The following is a 21,509-nucleotide window of genomic DNA, read 5'->3' as shown; positions in this document are numbered from 1 at the left end:
TCATGAGTGAAGCGGTCATTCATGCCCAAGCAGAATTCATCACATATGGAGAAACCCCACCGCCACCAGCAACACCAACAAAGTTAACACAACCCTCCTCCAGTCATCAGGAGACCGCTAGTAAGACCCTTGCCGCGCCGCCAATTGACAAGAAGAGGGAATGGCAACAGGGCCACTACCAGGACAAGCGGCAAAAGGACCAACACTACAACAAGGGCAACCGCCCGTCCCATAGGGATTATCGCAACAAACAAACGGAATCCTCTCAGCGATATGCAGTGTTTACAGTCCTCACAGCCTCGTATGTGGAAATATACAATCAGTGCAAGGATCAGATCCCACCGCCACCCCCGGGAAGATACCCAAAAAGGGGAAAACGAAGAAACACCGGCAAGTGGTGTAAATACCACGAGGACAACGGTCACAATACCAACAGCTGCAATGCTCTCAAAACGGCCATTGAGACCTTGTACCGTGACGGTAAGATGGAGCAATTCAAGGTGTTCCAACCACCACCTGTGATCGCTAATGTTGAGCCCTTGGGGCGCATCAACACCATTGACGGCGGGGCTTCGATCACCAGCATGTCTCACAGGGCAAGGAAGCGCTATGCACGCTCAAATCACCTAAAAGAAGACTGCAACATCCGCTACGAAAGATCCGCCAAACTCCCAAAGTCTGGTTGGGAGCCCATTATCTTCTCAGAGGAGGAGGAACGCGGAGTGCATCTACCCCATGACGACCCATTCTTGGTCGAAGCCATTCTCCACAGATGGTCAGTGGGGAGAATCCTGGTGGATAGCGGGTCCGCTGTCAACGTCATATTCAGCGGTAGCTACAACCACCTCAAGCGGAACAAGAAACTACTCCAGGATCATGAGCCATTGCTCAGCTTCTCCGGTGACGTCACGCAACCGCTGGGTTATGACTACATGCGGCTGACCATTGGCACTAGCCCATGTATGGTGGAGATACATATAGAGTTCATAATTGTTGATTGTCTCAGCTCGTATAACGCCATCATTGGCCGACTGGCACTCAACAAGCTCAAATGCATCATCGCCGGGTACATGCTTCTCATGAAGTTCCCCACACCCAACGGCACGGGCTGTGTGAGGGGAAGTCAGCAGTTGGCACGAGAATGTTATTCAACGACTATAGCACGGTCAACGCGCCGCCATGAAATCCTGACGGTGGGAACCCAGTCACTGCCGCCAAATATCTTCGAGGACCCTAGGGATGACGAGAAGAAGTATGTAAAAAAGGAGCCAGTCAACCCAGAAACATCGTTGAAGGTTGTCTGCATCTCAGACGAGTACCCTGAGCGGACAGTCTGCATAGGTGCCCAATTAGACCCAGAGGTAGCGGCGGAACTCACTCAATTCCTACATGACAATGCTGCCATCTTTGCATGGTCATACGCAGACATGCTAGGTATCTCCCCGGAATCATCACGCACAAGTTGAGCATCAAACCGTCCTTCTATCCTATCAAACAAAAGCGGAGGGCCTTTGATGAAGAAAAGTACCGTGCAATTAGAGAGGAAGTTGCCAAGCTCCAGGGCATTAGGTTCATCTGCCAAGTCATATATCCCCAGTGGATTTCCAACCTAGTTATGGTCAAGAAGCCTAGCGGAAAGTGGCGGATGTGTGTCGACTTCAAAAATCTTAACAAGGCATGCCCAAAGGATAGTTTCCCACTACCCCGCATTGATCAACTGGTTGACGCAACCGCCAGACATGAGCTCCTTAGCATGATGGACGCTTTTTCCAGCTATGATCAGATCAAAATGCATCCTGGCGACAAGGAATGCACCACTTTCACCACCAACAAGGGCCTATACTACTACAATGTTATGTCTTTCGGTCTGAAGAACGCCAACGCAACTTATCAACGACTGATGAATGCCATGTTCGCGGAACATCTCGGAAAAATAATCGAGGTCTACGTGGACGACATGTTGGTCAAGAGCATAAAAGCCTGCGGACATGTGGCAAACCTCAGAATCATAATAACCATTCTCTTGGCCTATGGTATGCGCCTCAACCCAGAAAAATGTTTCTTTGGCGTCACCGCTAGCAAGTTTCTGGGTTACATTGTTAGAGAACGAGGCATCGAGGCTAACCTGGACAAGGTACAAGCCATCCTCGACATGAGGAATCCTGAGTGGAAGATACACGTCCAGAGCCTCCAGGGCAAGTTAACCACCCTTTCTCGATTCATCTCCAAACTCACTGATAAGTGTGCCCCCATTTTTCAAAGTCCTCAAGACTACTCACAAGAAAGTCATCAACTGGAACCCAGAGTGTCAGGCGGTGTTCCAGGGCTTGAAAGAATACCTGGCGGCAGTCCCACTCCTTTCCATTCCTGTGCAAGGAGAAACACTGTACATATACCTAGCGGTATCGGTATCAGTGGTAAGCTGCGCCATTGTCCGGCGTGAAGGCCAGGAGGAACTCCCAGTGTTCTACGCCGGCAGAGGCATGAACGGAGCAGAAACAAGATACCCTCCCTTAGAGCAACTCACTCTCGCACTCATCGTCGCCGCCAAACGCCTCCGCCAGTACTTTCAGGCCCACACAATCCATGTATTAACCAGTCAATCGCTGAGACAGGTAATGCAGAACCCTGAGCACTCAGGGCGCCTCAGCAAGTGGGCCATTGAGCTCAGCGAGTTCGACGTTGATTACAAACCAAGAACCGCCATGAAGGGCTAGGCTGTGGCAGACTTCATTGCTGAACTCACCGAGTGTCAACTCAAATCCAACAGGGAGAGAGAACCCGGAACGGAGATGGTGATTGCTGAAGAGCCGGCTCCCCAACAGTCAGACTAGAACCTACATGTGGACGGCTCCGCTAGCGCCAAGGCCAGCGGCGCCAGAGTCATCTTAACAGGACCTGGGGGGCTGAACGCGGAATACGTGTTGAAATTCAACTTCAAACCTTCAAACAACATGGCGGAGTATGAAGCACTCATCGCCGGCCTACTCCTCGCCATCGACTCGGGGGCCGACAGTGTCAACATCTTCAGCGACTCTTAATTAGTCGTTAACCAAGTCAACGACAGCTTCCAGGCCAAGGACCAACAGTTAGCGGCATACTTAGGGTACGTCAAGACACTGCTAAAAAAATTCAAATTTCACACCATCACACAGATCCCCAGGGAAAAGAATGCCAAGGCTGATTCACTGGCAAGACTGGCAACCGCTCAGCCACATCAAAGTCCAGCGGACACTAGAGTGGAGCGTCTTGACAGGCCAAGTCTTACAAAAACCCTGGCGGAGATCTTCAACATTGAGGTCAACCCCAGCTAGATGGACAAGATTATCGAGTACAAGCGCAATAGGACATTGCCCATTGCCAGAGGACAAAGTCAAAGCGCGACAGCTCAAGCGGAGGGCAACCCGGTACAACATCCAGAATGGCAAGCTTTACCGACAGGGATTCACCCACCCCAACCTCCGTTGTTTAACCCCAGAAGAGGGAAAGGTCGTGCTGGCAATGATACACGGCGGAGAATGCGGAAACCACTCGAGCGCCAGATCCTTGGCCAATCGTACAATGCGACAAGGCTACTTTTGACAAGGCTACTTTTGGCCTACACTTGGTGATGACGCCCGGCGGATATCGAGATCTTGCCACAAATGCCAACAATATGCTGATCTCCCACATGCACCGGCGGAATCACTGTCAATCATCATCGGTCCATGGGTTCACTCAACGTGGCGCTTGGACTTGATGGGAAAATTCCAAACCGCCAAAGGCCAGTTCAAATACATCATTGTTGCTATCGACTACAACAGCAAGTGGATAGAGGCAGAGCCACTGACGGCAATAACTACCGCCAAGGTAATTCACTTCCTCTGGAAGAACATCTACTGCCGCTATGGTGTCCCACATACAATCATTACAGACAATGGCACACAGTTCAACAACAAGGGGCTCATATCTTTCGCCGCCAACCTTGGCACCAAAATGAGTTTTGCATCTGTCGCTCACACCCAAACCAACGGCCAAGTCGAAGCAGCAAACAAGATAATCAAGAAGCTGCTAAAAAAGAAACTCGACAACGCCAAGGGTTTATGGTGGAGAAGCTTCCGGAAGTTCTATGGGCCATCAGGACGACCCCAACTTCCGCCACTGGCGAAACTCCTTTTTGTATGATGTTCGGAACTGAGGCTGTCCTACCTGTCGAGGTAACCCAACCTACAGCTAAGGTCGAAGGCTACTACCCAGAGACCAACAGCGACGACGTCAACCTTGACAAAGACCTCCTAGAGGAAAGACGACACAAGGCCCATTTGCACAATCTGCAAAACAAGCAGCGGATATCGCGTTTCTACAACACCAGGGTCAAAGCCCGGAACCTCCAATTGGGGGACTGGGTAATGAAGGAAGTAATTCCACCGCCAACAAAACTCCGCCCAACTTGGGAAGGTCCATACAAAATTGTGGAAGTCGTTAGCCCCGGCACCTTCTACTTAATGGACAAGGCTGGCGTCACAACGACCCACCCTTAGAATACCGAACACCTTCGGTATTACTACAAATAGTCATGCCACTACCCAAGAGCATCTTGGCTTAGCTAAATTTTTGTTCAATATTTAGCTAAGAGAAGCTACCCAACGGGTACTACCCCGCTTTTGTAAAACGCTGATCAGTCAGCTATCAATGAAACGAGGAATTATTCAAACCATTGTTACCAAGTCTGGCACTCTGAGCAACTGGCAACGCCAGCAATAGTCAGTGGACCACGTCCGCTACATCGTGCACTTGGACCAATCTTAATTCCTTTAATGTTTCATTGATTGACAAAAGAAAACTCAAGTCAAAACTCTAGCGGTACAAGCATATCATGACAACAAAATTTCCAAATGTCACTTCATATACGTAGGGCTGGGACTCCCCACCCAAAAATATTCATTACATTAAAATTTTTTTACACCTCAGCGGCTACAAAAAAGGGGGAGCTCAACATCAATTTCAAAGGTTGGCACGACTGCCATCAGCGTCTGCACCTTCGGCATGTGGCGACGGATGTAGGCGGCTTGTTTGGTCAGACCCTCAACCGGTGGGACTGGGAGTCTCTATAGTGCCATCCGCCCGGGTATGGGCAACCAGAAATCCAGCACGAGACACCTCCGACTGAGTGGGAGGAGGGGTTCGCTGAGAACCATCCGCCGGACGCGCGCTGCTTTCCCCACTACCCGAGCAAGCACCGTCAACCTGAGTGAGGGCCGTACCCTTCGCCGGCGGAGCATTCTTAGCTGGCGGCACTGCGGGCATGGATGCCTTCGCCCAATAAATGGCGCCCTTTTGCCTCAGCATCTCCACGTTGGCAATGGCACCAGCCTTCGCCTCCTCAGTCAGCGCCTTCTTATATTCCACCGACTGCTTGAATGCCTCCATAGCAGCGGCCGCAGCACGAATTCCCTCAGCTCCTAGGCGAGCGACTTCACCATCCAACCTCTTCACCTCGGCCAATCTGGCAGCAGACTCCCGCTGAAGGATCTCAACCTTCTTATCCTTGGCGACCACCCGATCTTGCAGCAGGGACACATCTTGCTCCAGCTTGGAGACATGATTATTCAGCTCCAGGTCCCGCTCAACGGCAACGGCCAACTTGCCACGGGCATCCGCTGCATCACAGTCAGCCTTGGTCAGACGCCGCTCCACGTCCGCCAGCCTGTCCTAGGCCTCCCCCACCTCCCTCTGAAGACCCGTCACCTCCTCCCTGAGCTCCCGCTCGACCCGAGGCTGTTTCTACGCCGGCAGGAACATCTCATGCAGTCCAACAGAGAGATGCCCAAAGGCCGTGCTGAAGGGCGATTGGTCAACGGCGGTTGAGTGTACAATCCCCTCCAGGCCGCTGAACCCAAGCCGCTAGCAGAGGTGGTAAAGAAACTCCCACTCACCGTCATTCAAGAACTCTGCGTACGCGGCAAAAGAGTCCAGGTCGCTCGCGGGCACCTCTCTCTCCGCGTCCACTGGAGCCTTGAGCAAAGCCTGTCGTGCTCTCTTCTGCTGACGGGCCCAGTGGTTTCCACATCATCCTCCTCTTCCCCGTCAGAGTCATTTTGAAGGCGCTTTCGCTGAAGGACCCGTGTACTTCCAGCGAGAGCAGGCCTCGATCCCCTCAGCTGCGGCTCCAACCCCGCAATGGTGACGGTCTCCGCCGGCCGCACCGTTTTCTCCTTGTGTGCCCCACGCCGGGTGGCAGGTGCCCTCTCTTTCAGTGGCACAGCCCCACTAGCCGTACCAGTCCCTGCCTGAACGATGGGCGTGCCGTCGCTATCAAGATGAGAGTGGTGCGGCATAGGTAGCACCACGGGAACCTCAGACTGACTTAGCGCCAGTGTTTCGGGATCAACAACCGTCGGCTGAGCCTCCAACCTGGAGGAGTACATGCTCGCCAAAAAATCATCGATCTCAGCACGATCCATGGCTTTAGCAAAGGCGTCCCAGCTCGCTTTGTTACCCGGCGGAGTTTCAAAAAAAAAAAAAAAAAAAGACTTAGCCTGGGGCAAACTTAACTAAGGCATACTGTGGAGGAAACTGCTTACCAACGGCACGAGTCAATTGTTGATCAACCAACAACTCCCACCCAGTGAGAAGGCGAAGGTCCAGAAGATTGCGATTCCGCCAACAGCCTCTGATACGTGCCACGCGACACTCTTCTTCACGAGTCAGATTATAGCGCAGGCCCGCTACAAAAAAAAGTGAAGTAACCGTTAGTACAAACTACAAGGACTCACAATAAAAATCACCAACTTTGGTCAGCGGAGAGCCGGAGACCGACACAACCTCGGATAGGCTGAAACTCCGACTTAATCCTAAACGCCGGTTCCCCCTCACTGGATCCCGCTTGGTATTCCCACCCTGCCGTGGCAATGCAGAAGGTACCCCGCCAATAGGACATGGAATCCTTCATGTTCTTAACAAGCTTGGGCGCCCCCTGGAGGCGACTCAAGTTCACCTGCCCTCAGCAACCTTGGCGCTTCACGTACACTAGCTTGTAGAAGTGTAACACCTCCGCCACAGTGGGCCCCTCACAACCGGACAAGTGCCATAGCTAGTTCAGCGCCATCATCAACCGCCACATGTTGGGACAAATTTGCCCAAAGGCGAGGCCAAACTCGCACACCAAAATTTGGAGATTTCGCAGTAGCGACACATCACTCCTTAGCGGAAGATCGCCTCATGCACGGCGGCACACCCACTGGCAGGATCGAAGCCTTTTCGTCCTACTTCGGCGGGCACAACTTCACTACACCTGGTAGCCGAAATATCCGCTTCAACCAGTTGACGGCAGCAACGGTCATCGGCCATCCCGCTTCGTCGACGGGTGTGCCGTCACGGAGGACCCACGCTGACTCAGTTTCCTCCCCATCCAACTCTCCCCCACCGGCGGAGCCGCTAGCAGCACTATTATTCGCCAACCGCTCCTCACGCCTATTTCGGGCAGCGACGGCCTCCCCCACCCTAGAACTCTCTGGACGCAAAGCACGGCCCATGGCTACCTCCCAGGGTATGGTTTGTAGCAGCTCGATCTCTAGCGGTTCTGGCAGTGAGGTTCCTGCACGGGCAGACGGACGCAACGAGTCAATAAAAATTCTATCCGCCACGCTAAACGACACGTCAGACCCGGAGTCCTCACTGCTTGAAATTTCTACGACGTTAGCCAACCCAAACCCTAAAACCCAAATCAGTCAGTTCACACAAAATCTAACCTATTCCTGTGTCAGTTGCATCAAAGAACATCAACAACAAGTACCCAGAAAATTCCAAAACAGGAACAAAACGCACACTCAACCCAGATTCGACCATCTACCAAATCCCTAAACACCAACTCTCTGCCAAACACCGTAAACCTACCCCCAAACTTCACTTTACACACTCGGAGCACACCAGGGGAGAACAGATCATACCCCAAAACAAAAACAGCAAAACCCAGAAACTGGCAGTAAACAACACAGATCCAATGAAACAGGAGTGGGATTCGAGATACCAACCTCAACAAAAACTCTGGTCCGATCGAGAGCGCCTGTCTTCACCGGTGAAGATTTCGTCCCCCCAGGTTCTATAACTCCACAGAATCGTGATAGTCTTCTTCACAAATCGCAGACGAACAGAGCTTGAAGACAACGACTCCGGTTTGAAGTTTTCGCAAAAGTGTCAAATCTCGCTAAGTTCCCCCCTTTTTATTTCAACAGAATTCTAGGCCGTCCGCTAAAAAACGACATTACACACCAGCCGTACACGTGTCCCACGTCTGCACTTATTCTCCGGATTAACCGAGGCGACAAAATCCATAATTACTCGCATTAATAGCGAGAAGACGGGCAGCCCGAGGAGACACGCCTCCACGAGCTAACCCTTTAGAAGCCAGCCACGTATCAACCACCTTCAGACGAAGCGTCTAATGGAAATAACTGGTAGAGGGGAAGATCGCCAAAGGGACGAAGTCTCCGCTAAGTGAAACTCCGCTAGCGAAACTTCCCCCTTGTCACCTCCCAAGGGGCGAAGTCTCCGCTAAGCGACACTCGGCTAGCGGAACTTCTCCCTTGTCACCTTCCAAGGGACGAAGTCTCTGCTAAGCGAAACTTTGCTAGCGGAACTTCTCCCTTCTCACCTCCCAAGGGACGAAGTCTCCGCTAAGCGACACTCCGCAAGCGGAACTCCCCCCTTGTCACCTCCCAAGGGGCGAAGTCTCCGCAAAGCGAAACTCCGCTAGCGGAACTTCTCCCTTGTCACCTTCCAAGGGACGAAGTCTCTGCTAAGCGAAACTCCGCTAGTGAAACTCCCCCCTTGTCACCTCCCAAGGGGCGAAGTCTCCGCTAAGCGACACTCGGCTAGCGGAACTTCTCCCTTGTCACCTTCCAAGGGACGAAGTCTCCGCTAAGCGACACTCCGCTAGCGGAACTTCTCCCTTGTCACCTGTCAACAGACGAAGTCTCCGCTAAGCGAAACTCCGCTAGCGGAACTTCTCCCTTTTCACCTCCCAAGGGGCGAAGTCTCCGCTAAGCAAAATTCCACTATCGGAACTTCTCCCTTGTCACCTTCCAAGGGACGAAGTCTCCGCTAAGCAAAACTCCGCTAGCGGAACTTCTCCCTTATCACCCTGCAAGGCAGATTCCGCCACACGACATACCTCAGGCGAAACTCCCTTCCCATCTTGCAAACTGCGTACTTTGCTGAGCACAACACCGCTCACTAAGATACTGCCAAGCACGTCCCCGCGATGATGGTTCCTGCTTACTACCAGCGGGGGGATTTTCGCCAGCGGCGGCTCCCGAGGCAACGCCTCATTCTGACGACGACCGCCACGTGGCGTTACAGTTAGATTACGTCCCTCAGGGACACGGGGACTTGTCAACAGTCTACGACGGTCCTGATCGGGCACGTTGACCCCCGTCACTTGGGTACTGAAGATTGGGCTCGCTACCCAACACCCTCTGCTCCGTGCAGCTCCCCCTCGACAAACAATTTACCGACCATCCGGAGGTCCATCTTCGCCTGGGAGTGGGGGACTCCCTAGGGGCCTAGCAGGGGCCCACCCGAAAGGGTATAAAGCGTTCGCTCAGTAAATCCATGGTTGACAACGCACTGACGCTAATTATGCCGTTGCAAGTCTAGCGGAAGGTAACGCTTCAAACCACTGGACAACTCCCCAACCAAGATTGCCCTCCTTGACTGGGGACTTAGGGGACTTGTACCTACATGCGCATTTGCAAGCATAATTAGCTATAATGAGCCACGCTCATGGTACCTCCAGAGGTACAGACTGTAACGCCCGGAAAGATTACGTTATAGCGCCGCAAGCCTCTGAACATGAGTCTGCAGCTTGTGCCACAAACCCATGCCACAAAAGCTTGCAAGGCCTTTTAGAATTGTGGTGAGAAAAACGTTTACAATTGAGGTTGAGAGTACGATTCGAAAGCTTAAAGATTTTACAACAAAAGAGTACTTTATTTACTGTTAACGTTTGGATCCGTGGGGATCTAATTAACGTAAAGAAAGAGATAGAGAGATTGACACAAGATGTATAGTGGTTCGTCTCCCGCCTTAGCGGGAAACTACGTCCACTTGAATGTGTACTAGTGTGTCGAGCCTTGCGGCCTAACAAGATTACAAGAGATGTAAATGGATTGTGTTTAAGTGGGAGGAGGCATTCCTTTTATAGGTGAAGGAAGCCATCTCCTTTACATGGTTTTCGATGTGGGACAAGCAACCACCATTTCTAGTCTAGAAAGCCTATTTGTGAGGGCATGTTGGCAAGGCCGGAAAGGTGGCTTCCCGGCGACAGATTTGCGACTTCCGGATACCGTGGCGTAGCTTGAACATAGGGCTACAAGATGCAAGTGGTGGTTGGATCTCATGAGGGTGTTGTTTATACTTGGTGAGGTAGCAAACTAGCTTTGCTAGTAGAGGTATCTACAAGTCCCCGAGTAAGAGGAGCTTCTTGGTTGGGGAGTTATAATCATGAAGTCATCAAGCATAAACAATGTCCGAGAGGCGCCTAGCCCCTACAAGTCCCCGAGCTCCGTAAGCAAGAAGGGACTCCTTTAACCTACACAATGAGACAAAAACGCGCATATGTAGAATGCTTGTTGTACTGGTTACCGCTCATATTAATGGAATGCGAAAAGAATTCGTTTTGTTGCAAACAACAAATGGTAGAAGAACTTAATATTCCATTAATGTGTATGAACATGTAAAATATTGGTAGTTGTATATGTGGATCTTATGGCCATATAACACGCACAATAGATAGTGGCAAGTGTAATGGGTGTCCAAAGTAACTTTGTGGGAGTAGTCCCGGTGACATAGAATGAAGCGTTTGTGAACTTGGGGCTTAAGTAAAACATGTTGGACATGATCGAGCAAGTTGGGTTGTTTGAGCAAGTTGGGTGTAGTTGAGTGTGTAGGCGTTGTGCGAGCATGCGAGGCGTGGCCCAAGCGCAAGTCGTGGCCATACTGGATACCCAAGCGAGTCGTAACCCGAACAAGTCGTTTATCCGAGCATGTTTTAGTAAGTCGTAAGTGTCACAAGCTTCTAGATGAGTGTCACATATTTATTTAATTGAGTTGCAATTAAGTAGTAGCATGGCATATGTGTATAGCATGTACTTGTAGTAAAGTTGCTAATAACATTTTATAGGAATGCTCAAGGGTTATAGAGACATGTATAGTCATGGCATTGGTGGTAGCTCAAATTGTAAGAGCGTAAAGATAAGAGGAAGGCACTTATCTTATGCCGATTTGAGGTTCATTTGCTTGTGGCGGATAAAGTATTTCGATAATGTACGTCAACTCGTAGTTGCGGTTGAAGAGCCTAGCGGCGTTGTCTGGCGGAGCGGAGAGCAGCGAAGAAGTGGGGTGTCCAGATGAAATCGATGGGTGTCCAGAGAGGTTTTGCCGCCAAGTTTTTTTTTTTTTTGGCAGTCAGTGTTGACTTTCTGACCATGGGCGTTAACTGAGCCTTCATCAGCGTTGACCAAGCTTGTCGGCGCTGACTAGCCTTGACCGAGCCTTGTTCGGCGTTGACCAAATGTTGACCGGCCCCGATGGCACAAGTTACCGCTAAGAATTTCAATTATATAACTCAAAGAAAGAAATTATTTTGAGCTTAGTTAAGATGACTTAACTCAATGGTAAGTGACGAAGCCTTTGTGTTGGCTTCCCACAGACGACGCCAATGTTAACGTTTGGATCCGTGGGGATCTAATTAACGTAAAGAAAGATATAGAGAGATTGACACAAGATGTATAGTGGTTCGTCTCCCGCCTTAGCGGGAAACTACGTCCACTTGAATGTGTACTAGTGTGTCGAGCCTTGCGGCCTAACAAGATTACAAGAGATGTAAATGGATTGTGTTTAAGTGGGAGGAGGCATTCCTTTTATAGGTGAAGGAAGCCATCTCCTTTACATGGTTTTCGATGTGGGACAAGCAACCACCATTTCTAGTCTAGAAAGCCTATTTGTGAGGGCATGTTGGCAAGGCCGGAAAGGTGGCTTCCCGGCGACAGATTTGCGACTTCCGGATACCGTGGCGTAGCTTGAACATAGGGCTACAAGATGCAAGTGGTGGTTGGATCTCATGAGGGTGTTGTTTATGCTTGGTGAGGTAGCAAACTAGCCTTGCTAGTAGAGGTATCTACATTTACATTCCACAAAAGTCACGAGTCCAAGGTTCGGGTTTCAAATTCACGCTAAGTAACACACACCAAAAGATAGGCAGGCGGATAATAACAAATTTACAAAGGTTCCCACAACAAGACAAAGTCACATTCACAATTTCAAAAGGAGGGAGACTGATCAACACCTGCCAAACCAATAGTCAAGTCCAAAAGAAGCTATTCACAACTTGAATATGCCAACACCCAAGTGTCTAAGTCTGGTCCTCAGCTGGCTCCTGCTCATTTCCTGGAGGGAAAGTAGGGGTGAGCATCACATACGTTCATCGCCCAGTAGAGGAGCTCAACCTCACTAGGTTTTATAAATAGCATGTAGTAAAGGATTATCACGAACTTAGAAATGCGTAAAACATATAAATAATGTAAAGAAAATCATTAAGTACACGACTCTTAGACGGGATCCCAATAGCTCACAAACCAGATGACCGGTCCCGTAGACCAACTACACGGCCTTACCTCAAATAGAATATTTACCAGGTAAGCGGAGCGAGAGCGTCCACTACCTAACTACACACACGTACCGGGCCCGTCATTACGATCGGAATACCCGGACGACTGGCGTAACTAACCCTCCGGAGGTTTTGGGGATCGAACCCAAGGAAGTCAGAGCCACCCTTAGCTCTCAAGTCATCTAACTAACTTGACCGTATAGCACGGCCCCGACACGTTAATAGTTATTTCCGTGCCGATAAAATAAAATAAAGTAGAAATATAAATATAAATAAAACATACCGAAACCGTGCATAAGTCATGCAACACTTAAAACGAATATGTGAATAAAACTCTAGCGAGGCGTAGGTGAGTCCCCCCTACCTGGAATCCGTGCTTAGACAATCTCTGAGCTTCCACCTTTGTTGCTCAAGCCTTGGGTAACTGGAAATCCTAAACCCGACAATCTTTGGTTAGTAACTCTCTAGAGACAAATGGTTATCCTTCACCTATATACCAATTTCGACCAAATATGAATTACAATCAAATGATCCTATAAAGAGTACATAACTTTCACCAAGGAGACGAGCTCACCGCCAAACATAGCATATACCAAACTTTAATAGTAACTTTCCTTTGATTTCAATCTAGTTTCTGTCAAGTACTCAATCACGTGTGCAACTTAATCTAGAATAAGACAATTATACCCAACAATCACGTCCATCACTTTGGCTCCCACAACACACAATTATGTATATAAATATACATATACCAAGACCAAACCATTGACTAGTCTTGCTGGACGTCACCATTCATAGAACATATTCCAAAGATCCTTTATTAAACAATTATAGTAACCTACACCACTACCAAAAGCTGACCAGATTTCTACTTTAATTATAATTAGGGTTAATGCTCATACACCCCAAATCCGGGAAAATACTTCTCATACACCCCAATGTCTTATTTTTGTTCCCCCTTACACAACCTTTTCTCATTTTCTTTCCTACCTACCCATCTTTTCAAAATCCCTACCATTAATACCCTTTCTGTTATCCTTTTGCTGTCTTTGTTTGTCAGAGTCTGCATATGCATCTGTCTCTTTTATAGTTTTACTATCTATTTTATTGTTATATAAAGGTTTTAGAAACGTGGTGGGCCCATCAGAGTTTTATTTGAATATATATGAAGTCGACAGTCATCCTCTAAATTCAAAAGGTAAACAGTACGAATTTACTATTCATAATTTCGATTGTAGACAGACTTGAGTTGATTGCAATCTGCAAAAACACTAGTAAAGAATTACATAAAGAGAGAGAAAAATTGAGAAAACTAAAACCTTATCGAGATAGTCTCGACAGAGAATCTCCCAATTATTGGGATATTATTTATAGACTACAGACTAGAATCTATAAAATAGAAGAAGAGATTGAAAATCTCCTATATGTTCTGGAAGAGGTACAAAAACCTCTTGATTATTTGAGCATTGGTTAGATCCGCACATCACTGGTATCAGAGCTTGTAAAAATAGCTCAAAGGAGAACCCCTCCTTAATGGGGACAATGTCAGAATTGTTATTAGAGAAAATAAACTCTCTACTAAAATCTTCTGATGAGAAATATCAGAAGCTGTTACTAGAAGTATCTAGATGTCAAAATCATCTAGAAAAACTACCTGCTATAACCCACCAATTGGAAAGATTGGAAAACAAACTGGATTATATCAAGGAACTTCCAAAAATGGAAGAAGAAAAACTAACAAGTGTTAGTAGAAAAATCAAAGAACAGCAAAAAACGTTGGATTCTATACTGAAGGACAAGAGAGTGCCTACAGTAAAAAAGAAGGCTAATGGGTTCAAACCATTAGAAAAACCAAATTCAAATCTTGTTCCAAACATGATTTTTCTGGAACCATCTACTAGTCAAACTAGTATTCGGTATGAAAAGCCGAAGGATACTCGAGATGTTAAAATGATGAGCATCTTCAGGAAAAAGAAAGGAGTACAACTCCTGAATTCTGAAGAATTTGAATACAATGAAATCAAGCAAGAGGTAAAAAACGCCTCAATTCCAAAGCTAGATTTCAAACAGATCTACAAAAGGGGATCATTTGACGTGATGGACAGCCATCATTTCAAATTACTTGAATTCACAACCCCCTCAACAGCAGGAGGAGAGACAGATCTCTTGATGATCACTCCAGCTGAAGTTGCCAGAGCACAAGCAAAGAAGTATCAATTTATGCACATTGGAGCAGTCCAAGTTGGCATAAAGCTCTTGGCAAGAGAAGGCATCAACTGTTCAGTCCTATGCGTCCTACAAGACAACCGACTGACAGACTTCCAAGCTAGTTTGTTGGGAACTCTAGAAGCATCACTGTGCAACCAAGTAGAATATTTCAACTGCTTCCCCAACTTCTCAACCAGCCTGAAGGATGCAGCCCACTGTCTCCGACTGAGAGTCAAGACAGATGGCATATCAATGAAAAATGATATGCAAGAATTAGCGATAGTATACAGAATATACTATAAACTGATGAGCACCACAGTAGAGCCGAAGACACGGATTTCCAACATCCCTGGTCTCACTACTGGATTCCTCACCAGCCAGAAGAACCATTCACAGCGGATTCACAAGGTTGCTTGGAATGAAGTAACTTTTCCTATTGAATGGAAATTATCAGGTCTGAAGCTACCAGCAGAAAGTGCAAAAGCAAAAATCTACGAGAGTAGAAGAACTGGAGAAATCAGCCTCAACTTCGACAACCACAGGAAAAGTGATGTGGTCCTGAGAATTTCAGGATAAACAACAACCTTCTGAGAAAAAGCTACAGCACTAGAGAAGCTAGTGTCAGTGGTACAAAATCCACCATTGAAGAACCAATATCAGAAGAAGATCTAGAAGCTGATCTGAACAGACTAGTCCACATGCTCAGAGCTAAGAGGCTCTATGATCTTTATGAAGAAGCTGAGAATTGTGAAAGTCCTAAACGATTAGAAAAACTAATCGCAGAAATGAAAGAATTCAAAATCAGAAAGACAAGAAAAGTCTTTCCTTACCAAGATCTTGAAATGGAAGATGGAGAGAGCTCCAGAACTTTCATTAGCAGAGAAAAAAGGGAAACAAAACTCCCATTTCAGAAAGCCCCCACGGGTAAAAAAGGGGAAAGAAATTCCCAAAGATTTGTCCCAGAGGACAATCTGCCAAGAGTTCCTATCACGAACTATGGCATCTGGTTAAATCTAGACAAGAGTCTAGACAAAAGAAAAACCATTGACCAATGGGTAGATAGCCTGATGATGGCTTCTGCACTTACCCTTGGCAAATTTGAAGCACCAGATTTGCAGGTATACTATGAAACTACTCTTACTGGAGTGGCAAAAAAGTACTACCTATCCTTCAAAGAAACTGCCAGAGGAAGAGACTGGCTTGAAGAGATCAAGAATTCAAAGTCTCCGTATGATTTTGCAGTACCCCTGTACGATCAGTTCTGTGGAGATCTCTCAAATCTGAGTGAGAAAGCCAAAGAAACGGCAAAGTCGAATATCTATGCTCTCAAAATCTGTGACATGAGATATTTCGAAGAATACCTGAATGAGTTTCAGGAATATTACTGTACAATTGGTGAACTAGAGAATACTGATCTAGTTAATCTGTTGCACAGAAAGCTCCCTAAACCATGGAGAACAGCTGTGAGAGAAAGCATAGCTGAGAAACCAATTGAAAGATTTTCAGTGGGAGGGATTGCCGACAGAATCCGGCAATTACTGAAGGAGCAATGCAAAGCCAATCTTAGAGCTAAGATGGCCAAGAAGCAACTCAAAGGAGTTGAGAATTTCTGTTATGGAATATTAGATAAGCCCACGAACTGGGGATGTCATGATTCTAAGTTCCACAGAAAAAAGAAGAAAGAAAAATATTACTCTAAAAAATTCAAAAAGAGTAATCAGAAGAAGGATTGGAAATTCAAGAGAAGTTCCAATTACAAGAAACAGCAGGATGAAGATCCTAAAAAGAAATTCTTCAAGAAAAAGAAGAATACTCATCCGCATAAACAACCTAGCAAGAAAGCTTGCAGGTGTTGGTTGTGTAAAGCTGAAGGGCACTATGCCAATGAATGCCCGGAAAATGGTAAAAGATCTACTAAAGCTCTCTTTGAAGAATATGAGCAAATAGTAGAAGTAGCAAACATGAAAGGCTACGAAATAGCCTATTCTGATGATGAAGAAGACGACAGGTCAGTTTACTCTACCTGGTCTGAAGATGAAGATTCATCAAATGAGTCTGAGATAGATTCTGAAGTAGAGTACTTCGAATCCAGACAAATGAATGTTTTGAGAATCAAAAACTGGGAAGAAAGCAAGACAGAATCTTTCATGTCTTCTTATCAGGTGAACCCTGGTACATTCGTTTGTGACTACTGCCTGTGTCACGAAAAGAATGGTCTCCCAATGTTTTGTGAAGAGTCTAAGAATACTTATCACAAAGAATGCTTCATAGCTGAAGCAAGAAGGAAAACCAAAAATGGCCTTGTCAGCCAATTGGTTGAATAAGAATATGAAGAGTATTTCACTGAGAAAAAAGCGAAAGAAGTTGAAACTCTGTTCCAAGAAACCATGGAACCATCTTCCTCAGAAATCAAGGAAGAAATCATCGGTGAAGAAAAAATCGATGAAGAGATTGAACTGGTTGAAACACCAGAAATTATTCCAGAAGAATGTAATCCATTCATTCCTCAGGAACAAGCTCAGGAAAATGAGCTTCAACAATCGAAGGTTGTCTCTACCAGTAGATACAGCAACTACATAGAGATCGGACTGAAATTCCCTGATCACAAAAAATATCATCTACATGCCTTTGTAGATAATGGATCGGGATTTACTGTTGCAAAGAGATTTGCAATTCCAGATGAACTCTGGAAAGAAGATAAGAAAAAATCTGCTACTGGTGTTATATTTGATGGGAGCCATCTCACCATGAAAAAAGTAGCAAAAAATGTTCATATCACTGTTGGTGGAGGAACATTTATCATCCAGAATGTTTGGCAATCTGAAGGCCAAGGATCTGATTTCTTGTTGGGAAATGATTTCATTCTCCAACAAAGATTTATTCAGGATGAAGAAGCGATAGGCTTCAGGAAAGGAGAACGGGTGTTCTGGGCAGACCGACTCACACAAGCAAAAAGTGTAGTAGGTCCCGGTTTTACTACTCAGTATCAGAGATCGCAACAGAATAGTGGTGATCTTACCCCCTACAAGCCCAAATTTGAGCCTATACTCCAAATCAAGCAACAAGAAGAATTACTTGTTGAAAAATCAGAATCTTCTGAAGAAGAAGAAGAAGAAACTAGTGAAGATGAAGAAGCTAGTTTCATCCATGAGCATAACCTCAAGCACTTTCAGAACAAGCTTGAGTCTCAACAAATTCCCACTCTTGAAAAAATCAAGAAACTACTCGAGCAGAATATGGATACAAATCCTCAGAAGTTTTGGGAAAAAGACCCAGTGATCTGTGAATTGAGATTGCATGACATGAATGCCATCTGTCATGTCAAAGCCATTCCTTAGTACAAAGAGGAAGATCAAAAAGAATTCAGAAGTGATATTGAAGATCTCCTGAACAAGAGATTAATTCAACCTTCCACTAACCCTCATCATGCTCTAGCTTTCTACGTGAGAAATCATGCAGAAAATCTACCAGGAAAAGCTAGAATGGTGATTGACTACAGAGATGTCAACAAGAAGACTGTCAAAGATGGTTATCAAATTGCTCAAGTAAGAGTACTGATCAACCAGCTCAGAGGAGCCAAAGTCTTTTCGAAATTCGATGCAAAGTCGGGTTTCTGGCAAGTCAAGATGCATCCTGAGAGCATTCCTCTCACTGCATTTGGAACACCACAAGGTCATTACGAATGGTTGGTAATGCCTTTTGGTCTAAAACAAGCTCCCTCAATCTTCCAAAGAAAGATGGACAACATCTTCAAGCAAGTAGCGGAGTTCTGCGTCGTCTACATAGATGACATCCTTGTCTTCTCCAAAAACAGAGAAGAACACATGAAACACCTCCATGAGGTAGTAAAGCTGATAGTTCAGCATGGAATTATCCTAGGCGAGAAGAAAATCTTCTTTATCCTCGATGAAGTTGATTTCCTAGGGATAAACATCAAGAATGGAGTCATAAAGCTCCAACCACATATTCTTGAAAAGATCTGGAAATTTCCAGACAGAATTCCTGATGCTAAGAGTCTAGAGAGATTCCTTGGTGTCATAAATTATGGGAGAGATTTCATCCCTAAGATCTCAGGGTTAACAGCAATGTTATCTCCTAAGACAAGTTCCAAAAGAAAATGGAGCTTTACAGAAGATGATGAAAAGATCGTGAAGCAGATAAAAAATCTCTGCAAAAACCTCCCTCCTCTTCAACAACCAGAAGAGAATGATGAAATTATCCTCCAGACAGATGCAAGTGATAATTACTGGTCCGGTGTGGTTCTGGCGAGAGCGCCTGGAACTAACATTGAAAGATTTGCAAATTTTGTAGTGGCAAGTTCAGCCCTGCAGAACTGAATTATCCCACAGGGGAAAAAGAAATTTTAGCTGTCAAGAAAACGATTTTAAATTCTCCAGCATATCTTGGAAAACCATTTACTGTCCGCACCGATTGTGCTGGAGTAAAGAATTTTAAAAATTTTAAACTTGACAAAGCTGCTGATAGAGGAAGATTAGCAAACTGGCAATTATTTCTTAACCAATATGATTATACTGTTGAATTAATTGCAGGTAACAAGAATTATCTTCCAGACGCATTGACCAGAGAAATGGCAATGTTCAACCAAAGAGAAGACGACGAAGGTAGTAATCCCAGAAGCAGAAGAGCTGGGAAAGAACAGGAGCCTGAAGAGGATCCAAAAGAAACCAAGGAGAAAATCCTTAAAAGGTTTCTGCTAGGCTCAAAAAGCTTGGCCTCAACTGATCAATCCCAGGGTAAAGGATTGGCTAGCCCGTCTCAAACGGCAGACGGTAAAGGCACATCAAGACCGTTGATGGCTGCTGCTTTGCCAAAAAGCAGACCAACTCCAAGTAGAGTTATAAATGTTTTTAATTATGAATTAAGAACTTTTGATACTCCTGTGTTCAGAACTGGCAGAAGACTAGCTTATCACCAGAAGGCAATCCTGGATAATCTCTTATTTGCCTTTCAATGAAAGAAGCAGTGGTCTACTGTTCCCAGCCCTCTTTGCATTAGCTGAAGAGCTTTATGAAAATGGCAGACCACAGGGTGAAGAGCTTCATACGCAGCAGAGTGCTGTCAGAAAAGAGAAAATTCACTTCCTTGAAAGCCCAGAAAGTGCTAGGGTCCCTATCATGGCACTCAATGAATCAGATTGGCATGAATTCCATAGTCTGATAGGAAGGCATAATCCAGAAAACCTAGTTCCTCCAACTCTCTTCATCGTCGCAGGACCATATGTTGGAAGATACCTGGTAAATGTTCAGAGTGAACATCCCCAAGAACACAAGTTTTGGCTTGTTGAAAATGGTTTTGTCCATAATCTGTGGACTAAAACTAATGATGATCTAAAAAGTTTGCCACCTATTATTGTCAACACAGTCAAAAACATCAGAAAAAATGACTGTATGCTTCGTCTGAAGTTCAGATCCACTCCTCCAGAATGGATCCAGAAGGCAAACGGTGAAGTTGAATATATTTCTCCATATCACTATGTGAGAATTATCCCAAGGAAATATCTTCAACCAGCCTGTGTTGGGTACAATGGTCAACCAAATTCAAGCATTCCCTGGATGAAGGCCTGGCCCTGGAATACATGAAGAAGATCATCGCTGAAGATATCGGCAATACCTTCCTGGCAGCAGGAGAAAAAACAATCATCACTGCTTACGATCATCCTGACGTAGTCAGTAGTGACCTATTCCTATCTCTAACCATAAAAGAGATAGACTCGACAATGGCATGCATGCGATGGGTGGAAAAGCTTGAAAATGACAACCACCACAAAATGTATGTTGATACAGACGTCGAGGACAATGCTACAACGACTAGCATGGCTCAGGCAGACAACAACTCCTTTGTCTTTGGCCACCAATCTGAAACAGATGAAAATATGTAGCATCACGGGTGAAACTACGGGTGAAAGAAGAAAGCATCAAGACAAAAGGCAACTGTTTTCTTTTTCAAAAAGAGAAAGTGAAAAACATTTCACCCTAACCACTTTTGCTTTTCCCTGTCCGACCTCCACCAGCAGGAGCACTCAGAAAAGCAGGAGTCACGGAGTTGTTCTGTACATTTTTATGTTTTGAATTCTAGTTTGAGTTCCGCTCCCTATATAAGGAGCTTTAGCTTCTCTTAGAAGGCATCGGATACCGCCGATAGCAAAAAATTTCATATCAGTTAAAATTAGAATTGAGTAGAATAGTCTTCTCTCAAATAGTATAGCAGTGTGCTTCCCTTCCTGTCTAGGTGTGAAGTAGTGAGCTTTCATCAAGTAAGTAACTGTTCTCATTCTTATGGATAGCTAAACAGCTTTTGCTGTTTACCTGAGAATGAGGCTCTGAATGTTTTAGCTATATGTATATTTGAATAAATTCAGATGGTTATTCCCCCACTTCTTTAACCAATATTGTCTTTATCAGTTCATTTAAATTATCAAGTTCATATCTATCATGATAAATGTCATTCTTAGTTTACTATTCAGAATGCATGCATTCCATGGAAATCCAAGGTTCTAAAACTTTACTGTTCATTTGAAAGAATCAGTTTTAAAACAGAAAAAATTAGGACAAGCAGCAGTGATTCCGCCCTGTCAGTAGCCGTTTAGACAAGGAGTTGTTAGGCGAAATGTGGCATGTTGAAGGCTAGTCTTGTT

This window comes from Rosa chinensis, chromosome 1, assembly GCF_002994745.2.
Source record: "Rosa chinensis cultivar Old Blush chromosome 1, RchiOBHm-V2, whole genome shotgun sequence".
In the NCBI taxonomy this organism is placed as follows: domain Eukaryota; kingdom Viridiplantae; phylum Streptophyta; class Magnoliopsida; order Rosales; family Rosaceae; genus Rosa; species Rosa chinensis.
Note: the sequence above shows the minus strand (reverse complement) of the source record.